The 9,401-nt window shown below is 38.2% G+C and overlaps 1 protein-coding gene across 7 annotated transcripts in view; it reads right to left on the bottom strand.

The window, feature by feature from the left end:
- Nucleotides 1-9,401, bottom strand: part of Esr1 (estrogen receptor 1) — a 435,477-nt gene that overhangs the window by 95,167 nt on the left and 330,909 nt on the right. The gene's annotated exons all lie outside the window — the stretch shown is intronic.

Genomic DNA, 9,401 nt, shown 5'->3' with positions numbered 1-9,401 from the left:
ACTCAGATATTTGAAAATGTAGAAGAACCAGATTATCTAATTTATAAAGTAATCTAAAGAACAACCTAAAACATTACCTGATCTATATTATGACATACCATTGACTGCACAAAGAAGTTCTTCTTGTCTTCATAATTTCATTTCAAAAACCTGTGAGAGGAACTTGTATCTCTTACCCACATTTTGTAATTCAAGCTTAAATCACTGAGATTAATGAGCAAGATATGTGTAACCACATAATACACTTTGCTTCCTCTTAGGCATTATGAATACTCAATGACATAGTGTACCAGACATGTTTACACCAGTGGTGATGCTTCCTGTATCCTTGGGCTCTAATTTCTTTCTCAACTTCTCTTCTCTGTCACTTAGGTAGGTAATTAAAACAGTGCCCCTCATATGAGCCACAAAAGCAATCCCTCTTATTACAGGGGTGAAGCATACCTAGGAAGATGGAACATATTTGCCTTTTCCTGACTTCTCAGTGGTCCACTACTGCTTCATGGCTTGGAAATCCAAGAATCTTAGGGAATGCAATTCCTTTCCTCTTTTAACTTACCCACCTTGCTTGCCCCATCTCTCCCAACTACCTTCCGAACACCAAGCTAAATATTCTCTCTGTCCTGAAGAAAGTCTCATGAGTACTCCTAAAAGATGACATTGTATTTCTGTTCTTATACTTTCATTCATCAAGCATGATTACTTTCTATGTACTGAGTACTATGAAAGACACAGAAATTTAAAAGCAAGTAAGACTACAATGAAAAACCTTGAACACATTATGTTCAGTCAAATGAGCTAGGCATAAAAGGATACCTACAGTGTATGACTCCACTTACATGAAGTACTTAGAATAGTGAAATTCATAGAAAGAGAAAGTGGCTTTGACGTTACCAGGAGATAGGGAGGAAAGAAAAGATTAGAGACAGGAACAGCATTCCAACTTGAGTTGATGAGAAATTTCTGAAGTTGGATGGTGAAAACATGCAACAATGCAAATGCACATCACGCCACTGAACTGCTCATTCAAAACTATCAAAATACTCAACCTTAAAACAGAGAGAAGCCACAGTAAAGGAGCCTGAGGACACTCAGCCTGGAGTCTGAGATCTTCCTGGAGGAGGTCCACTCATGCCAGTTACAAAACTGTAAAAGCATCTCAGCCTGGAATACAGGACTTCCTGGAAAACATGTGCACTAGGGGGATAAGAAGGGGAAAAGCAACAGAGCACTCCTATCCCAGCAGCTGAGCCTAGCAGGATTAGGGAGCTCAGGGTTTGTGTTGAGAAATGAGAGTAATCTCACCAGTGCAGAGAGATAAAGTAAGAGGCAGAGTCACAAAACAAAGCAGAAGAGATCCTTCCAAATTTTCATTCACAGTGTCCTTTCCACCACAGCAACATTTTCCTAACTGGCCTTAAATCTTCTAGACAAACTGGACCCATCTTCCCACCACAAGTTAAGCATCTATTTTGTCTGTCAAACTTTCTTTTTCCCAGATGATTCACGATCATTTTTCCTGTCTCAAAACTCTCAGAACACCTCTCCATTCCATTTGCTAATAACCCATTACTTCTGGAAGTTGACTTCTTTGGGTTGTATTTTGAGTGCTGGAAGGCAAGGGCCATGTATTGTTTTGTTCCTTGCAGTTTCTAGCAGGTGAGACTAAAAAATTATTTCCAATAACTGTCTTCAGAGTAGAATTCTCCTTACATTTCCAACAACTAGCTTCTAAGGAAATAAAAATGAAACACATAACCAAATGCTATAGAAGTCATGCTTCTTCCCAAAAAATAACTTATATATAGATACAACAGTTTGAGACACAGACCACATTAAATTACTTATGTTCTAAACAGCTCAGAATAACCTAGAAATCAAGTCAACATTTTCTTTCTTTTTTTCTTTCCTCCTCCTTTTTTCATTATCACAAGAAAAGTCAAGCATTGGGGCCAGGGAGATGACTCAGTAGAATAAGCACTTCCCTGGCAAGTGCAAGTACCTGAGTTAAAAAAAAAAAAAAAAAAGTTAAGTGTCATACATCTCCCAAATTAACTTGCCATTGGTATGGAGCTGATGTGAAATAGGCCCTGTGCTTATTTTTCTCCTTTACAATATCCTTCTCTTCAGGAACCATATTTTAAACAAATTTTGTGCACTGAAAGAGACATAGAGTTGGTATAAATATATGAGTTCTAGTCTTTCTCCTGGTGGTGGTGTGTGAATTTGGCCAGCTGACTTAACTTCTTGGTCATGCCTGCCCTTAGTATTGGATAATTTAGTCATCTATTTACAAATATCTTCTGCTATGCTTTGAATGTTTGTCCTTCAAGAAAAGTTGTTGAAAGTCTGGTATTAAGGGGTGGTGGGTTTTCAAGAGGAGGAATCTTGGGAAAGGTCTTAGGTCACTGGAACATGTCCTCAGCAGGTATTAACATGGCTCTCCAGGGGCCTAGATCTCTCACTCCACATCCCTGATCTCCATGGGATCACTCCCTCCCACGTGTGCTCCCATAGTTGTGGAGCTGTTTTCCATGATGTGACATAGCTGGGGTTGGGGGTGGGGGTTCCAAAACTATGAGCTAAACTTTTTTATAAAATGTTCGTAATTAAATGTAAACTAAACACTGTTTCATTACTCATAGCAGAGGAATAAAATTAAATTATAGAATTAAAGATGGAAGAGAAACTTTACCTGTACGCTTACGGACCTTTATTGATGATCATTCATATATTTGTCTACTCCAAAGACAAGACTCAAAATATGCCATTTCAACATTGCATACGGGTCATGGTTCACTGTCCTCCCCTATAGTTTATAGTTATCCCCACTTGGTCGGAGTGTGGCCTCAGTGATAGACTAGTTACCTAGCATGCATAAGGTCATGGGTTCAATTCCCCAATACCACAAAACCAAAAATTTTAAATACAGTTACAGTTACCACTGGGAAGAGGTTGCTTACCTGGGCACTACCTTCTCAGCCTCCTCCACTCCCTGCAGCTACTGATGACCATGACATCATGTCTTCACAAAGGAATGTGAGCAGAGAGACGTGCCAGGCCCAGGACAAGCCAGTCCACAAGGATGTGCTCTGTACCCTGCTTTTCCTCATCTACAAGCTACCTGCAGAGGACTTCAAAGTTGCAGGGGACAAAACAACCACCAAGGGAAGGAGCTTGGGTCCCTGAATCACCATGCAGAACCAGGCCCCCTCCAACAAAGAACTCAGCAAGGAACTATTTGGTGAGCAAAAACAAATTTTTATTGTGCGAGTCCTCCCAAGTGTTGGAGGTTTTACCAAGTGGCAGACATTAACCTTTCTAATATGATATGCATCGTGTTTCCCTCCTTTCTCTCTTGATAACACACACCCATGTGTACATTCATCCCACAAAAGAAGTGTCATTTAAAAATTCAATGAAGCAAAAAGAAATTATACTAGTAATGGTTAACCATAATTTCCTTCAGACGTTTACATTGTCCATGTTCTGTAAGTTTATATTTACTAACATTATTGATGTTATTATTATTTATTGTGGGTTAATGTTGCTAATCTAATCCATTGATAACTCATGAAATGTAGTCATTACAAAATGCTCGAAGCCTACCTGGTGGATGCTGTACTTCTGTGCATAGGAAGAAACAGAAATGAGAGGGGGTCACGGGGAGGTATGAGTATGTAGTGTACAGGAGATAAAACTGTAAACTGATAAGACTTTTTAGCAGTAGAGCAACATTTGATATCCTCTTCAGGAAAATGTCCCTCCAAATTTAAAGTAGGTAAATCACAGAAACAAACATTTAAAAATAAATATAATATGTGGCTTCTTAGATTTTCCATATATTTGTTAAGAATTGTATATAAATTGAAAATTCTGTGTGCTGATTCTCAACACAATCAATAAAGTCCCAGTTGTGAGAGGAAAAAAATGTACAGAGTCACATAAAAAGATATTCTAATATAGAATAAATGTATACTGGCCCACACCCTTCATATAAATGCATAAAATATGGCAAAAATAAATTCCAATAGCAGTGAGGTCCAGTTTCTTAGTATCTATGTCATACATTAAGACAAAGTATGCTGAAAGTAGTAAAGATACCGGGAACATGCATAGAATAGCACTTTTACTTAGCATGAGACCCCGGTAGTCTAGGGATAAAAGCCATAATGTAATAAATAAAGATAGAAAAAATACTATTCAATATTTTGGGCTGTATATATACAATCTCAATCTCATAAAAATACTGATGATAAAGTCTAATTCTGTGCTTATCACTAGATTTTTTTTTCTGTTGCTCTGTACAAACCGTTTAACCTGCAATCATTTAAAATGTAATGATTTTATAATAGTTCTGAAGTTAATTACTCTTCAGGTTCAGAGGAAATCATAAATGCCATAAGAAAGGCACGATGGCTGTACTGTTTTTAAATTAATTCTACAAAAAGGTATTATAAGAAAAATAATAATAATGAAGAATGAAAATTGCTGCCTTTATTAAACCCGAACTTGATCACCTTCTTTTTATTAAGAAATATTTAAATTTTTAAAATTATCTACACCATATTTATAATTTAGGAAGAGAATATACTAATAAGTGTTAAACTTTATCTTTATAGGCCTTACATGGGCAAGATTCAGATGAAGTAGCAATGGTATGAAATATTCCTGTTTAATTCACATAGATCGAATGACTCTATTGACTAATAAACTAAAACACACATTCTAATTCCAGTTCATCTTATAAGTTTTTCAAGAGCTAAATATCCCCTCTCCAGAAGCATCATTCACCAAACTTTTTTGGAATCTTTTACAATATGCTTTATCACCTAACACTTCAGCTTTTCTAAAGGTGCTGGTAAAATTCATAATCAAAGTATCTGACTTATTCTAAAAATAAAATGATAAAACTTTCTATATGTATTCCCTGGAAATGCATAAAGACAAATATTTAAAACTATCTTTAAGTTTTTAATTCCACTGACCCCAAACATTAGACAAAGGAGATAAGTATTTGCATGATTTTTCTTGTTTGGAGAAGGAAGTGTGCGCACGCACGCACACACACACACACACACACACACACATAGGCAAACACACATGCACAGTCATTCCACAAAAGGGGAGTCACTTAAAAAGCTAAATGAAGCAAAAGCTACGGCACTAGTAAAGATTAACCATAATTTTTAAAGTATGAATGAATATATGAGAAGTACAAATAAGAAAACAATTGATGCTCAAAAAATACAGCCTTAAAAAAAAAAAGAAAGAAAAAGAAACAGAAAACAATGTAAAGGCTGATGAAATAGCGCAGAGGACTAAGTGCCTGCTTAGGCAAGCACTGGGACCAGGTTAGATCCCCCCAGCACCACATGCCGTGCTGGCCCTGCTCCCTGGGCATGCTAAGCCAGCCACCTAGGCGTGGTGATGCCTGCCTATAATCCCAGTGCTGGGGAGGCTGAAAATAGGAGGATCACTCTGAGTCTGAGCTGCATAGTGAGATCCTATACCAAATACATTAAAAAATATATAGCCTTTTTTTTGTAATTGAAACTAATATTTAGTAGCCTATTAAAATCACAACATGCAGAAAGGACAAATTCTTCAAAGCTCTGTCCCTGGAGAGATACAAAATCAGCCAACCAGAGACTTTGGTGGATTCCACTCTCCTTGGCGGAGAGGGTGCTGCTGGTGATGAAGTGGGATGAGAGGGGTGTCTGAACCAGTGATAGCCCCTTTTCAAGCTTTCAGAGATATAAACAGCCACTGAGGCCTGCATACCGTAGGTTCAACATCATTGATCTAAATTAAATTAAAACACAGCACAGACCAAAAGTGTAAGAGCCACTATTCAAAGCCGCATCCTGTGGTTCCCAGGCTGCAAGAGGAGAAGAAATCTCTAAGGAAATGTCAGTAAGGTGTTAGGCAAAAGCCCAGGCTCCCCAGGTAGGAATCCTTTCTCACAGGAAAGATGAGCAAGGCAGATCCCTAGACAGACCCTGCTAAATTAAAGCCTGCTAAACAAAATTAAGATGTACACACACACACACACACACACACACACACACACACACTTTTCAGGCAAGCAACAAAAACTGAGAAGTCACTGAGAGGCAGAGAAAAGGTCAGAAGAAATCGAGAAAATGAGCCACATTTTTGTGTCCTTCATAGTAAGAGGTCAAGACATACTGCTTGAAGTTGCTAAGCCAAGGATACAAAACACAGTCACATCATTTAGAATTGTGGGAATGGACACAAGGAAGACTGGCAGACGCTGCCAGGAATATGGCAGACAGGCACACTCAGCACTTCGGGATTTAGTAGTCACTTGTGTTTCATTGTTTTTTAGCCTTGTGTACACACATAATGAGTTTTAAGTATCCAACAAGACCAGTCAGTCTACAAAATATGACTTATACCCATGGAATGCACATTTGATATTCTACTTTTGCAATAATGTACATTTTACTCTACAATTCATAACCTTACCAATACAAATGAATTTCTCCTTCGAAACCAGTGTAACAGACACCCACAGATGCATAGACCCAGAAATCTAAACAAACAAATGCAGTTATATGAAGAAAGTAAAAAGTGTCAAGATTATTTCTACAACCACTTTCCCTAGGAAGCAGTAGTGGGTTGCAATATATAAGAAAAAGATAGGGAATAGGATCTTTATTTAAAATTCTAACATTTTATTCGTGATGGATTTTTGCATTGATTTAGATTTTTAGTTATTGCAAGAAAATGTTGCCTTGCATATTGAATTTTTCCTTAAAATTTCCTCCTGTGATAGGGGCATCACACACGTCATGCACACACACACACATTCTCTCTTAGTTCTAGCCATAGCCTGGAAACATGGCAGGGCACCCACTACACCTCCACACTCTGTGCTTCCTCCTGAGCAGCACAGCGCTAGCACTGGTTTCCCTCACTTCTCCTTTTCCACACCTCTGCATCTTGCTCCTTTCAAAGCTGGGCTCCAAAGGACAAGAAGAGCAGCACAGCCATGCCACCAGGTGCACAGCAGTTGGAGGACAGTGAGCGCTGCATTTCATTTGTGCAGTACGGTTTGGGGTGATGCTCATACCTACACGGGCGTACTAGTCACATCAGAGCCGCCTCATGAGGTAGGTATAATCATCTCCCGTTTTAGTGATGAAGAAGATGAAGATAGATACAATAAAATAACCTGTGAAAAATTATTTAAGGGACTAGGCTTTGAAATCAGGTGTTTTTCCTCTAAAGTTGTGCCAACTATGCATGTATGGCAAGTTCAATGCCTTAAATCAAAAGGAAAATGAAGTACTTTAAATATATGTTGAAAAAATGTTGAGATTCCAGTATCAATAGAGAATGCCTTGAAGACTGAATCTAAGAGGAAATCATCTTATTTAGAAGAAGAAAAGGCATCTTCAGCTCTGAGACAAAGCACAAAATTATAGAAATAATACTCACCAATAATAGCCCACCAGTGTTCAGATTGTGCAGTCCAGAGCAACAGGAAGCAATGGGGTTGGATTGTCTGCTGAAATGACTCAGCTAGTAGCCAATAACAGGTTAAAACCACTTTGTGTAAAAAGTTATCCTGCATTGTGCATAGGTGCTGTAGCTGTTGATTTTAGCCTACCTTCAAGTGCCAAAATTGATTACCAAGTTTGTTATTTCTAGTATTTTGGTTCTCTGATCAGCTCCTCATAGTTGGGTCTGAATGGCCAGCCTAGATTTCTATGAAAAGTCTCTGATTTCACTTTGATCTATATATGTCAGAAGATAAAAGAAATTTTATGATTGAGGGAAAGGAGACTGATAAACAACAACCCATAAGAAAACACACACACACACACACACACACACACACACACACACGTGAAATTTTAGATATGTTTCCCATAACTAGATGGATGATGAGAGACAAAAAAAAGCAAAAAACAAGGCTGACAGTGAAAATCTTTTCTATATTTTAAAGAGTTGACAATTATCTTGGAGAGAATCTAGTGAATCTTTTTAGACATATTTTCATCTGTGAGTGTTTTCTTTAGTTGGTTTTAGTGGTTTTTGGTTTGCTTTTCTAATCTTAAGAGAGAGAGTTAAAGGAAATATAGTCAGGCAAAATATAGAGTTACTGACAATAAATCTGTAAACTTGGAAGTTAGGAGCTGAGTCAAGAGCCACCTGAATCTTGCTCACCTCTTGTTTGTGGCAGGAACAGGCCTAACATCCCAGAGAAGAGACCAACAGCAGCCACTCTCACCACTTTCTCAGGCAAGGAGTACAAGATCTAAAGAATGGAATTTTGCTAAAACATGGTTGACAGTTGAAACACTTACAAGGATATGACCAATAGACCAGAGAAGCCATAAAACCCTTCCCTATGAGCCATGTCCTGCTTGCTGATCACAGGCAATAGGATGAGGTTATTTACAAACTAAAAGTAGATCTGCAATATGATCCATCTATCCCACTTCTGGGTATATATAAAAAGGAAATAAAATCAGCATGCCAGGGAGGTACCTGCAGGCCCATGATTATTGCAGTATTCACAGTAGGCAAGATATGGTACCAGACTTGGGGCCCATGAACACATCAATGGTTAAAGAAAATGTGGTATGTACAGACAATGGAATATTATTCAGCCACAACAAAGAATGAAATATTGTCACTTGCTGAAAAATGGATAGAATTAGAGGCTATGATTTTAGATGACATAATCCAGAAGCAGAAAGTATCAGATGTTCTCTCTCTCTTAAGTAAAAGTTAAAATACAGTTGAACTGAATGTAGACTATTGATTACTAGGAGTTATGAATAGGGTGGTAGCAGAGAGGATAAGGGGAGGTTAGGTTTGGTCAATGCATACTGTATGGATGTACTGAAATGCCACACTGAAGCACATTAATGTGTGCAGCAAATATATGTCAAGTTTAGAAAGCAGATTTTCCCCCTACTAGAAATGAATAAACAGAGAAAATTTGTTTAATCTTCAAACGAAGTCTTACTCATAGGTTAAACATGAAGATGACTACATAGGTATTGGAGCTACAGGAAGCAACAACATTTGGATCTACCCAGGACCATCCCATACCCCCTCTTTTGAAAAATGGACCCCGGAATGATAGCTAGACTCTAAATCATTTGCCAAGAGCCACATTTTGCTGATGCCTCAGCACTCAGTTCAAAGAATCCATATAGCCCGTGTTCAACTATTATGGTAAATTAAATGATTTATGACAGTTAGGCTCCTGTATCTCACCCTTTAAAGACATCAAATTGTGACTGGGGATGCAGTTCAGTGGTAAAGGGCCAACCTAGCATGCACAAGGCCATGGATTCAGTGCCCACTATCTCTCTCTCTCTCTCTCTCTCTCTCTCTCTCACACACACACACACACA

Source organism: Octodon degus, unplaced genomic scaffold (genome assembly GCF_000260255.1).
Source record: "Octodon degus isolate 3935 unplaced genomic scaffold, OctDeg1.0 scaffold00246, whole genome shotgun sequence".
In the NCBI taxonomy this organism is placed as follows: domain Eukaryota; kingdom Metazoa; phylum Chordata; class Mammalia; order Rodentia; family Octodontidae; genus Octodon; species Octodon degus.
This window is presented reverse-complemented; position numbering and strand designations above follow the sequence as displayed.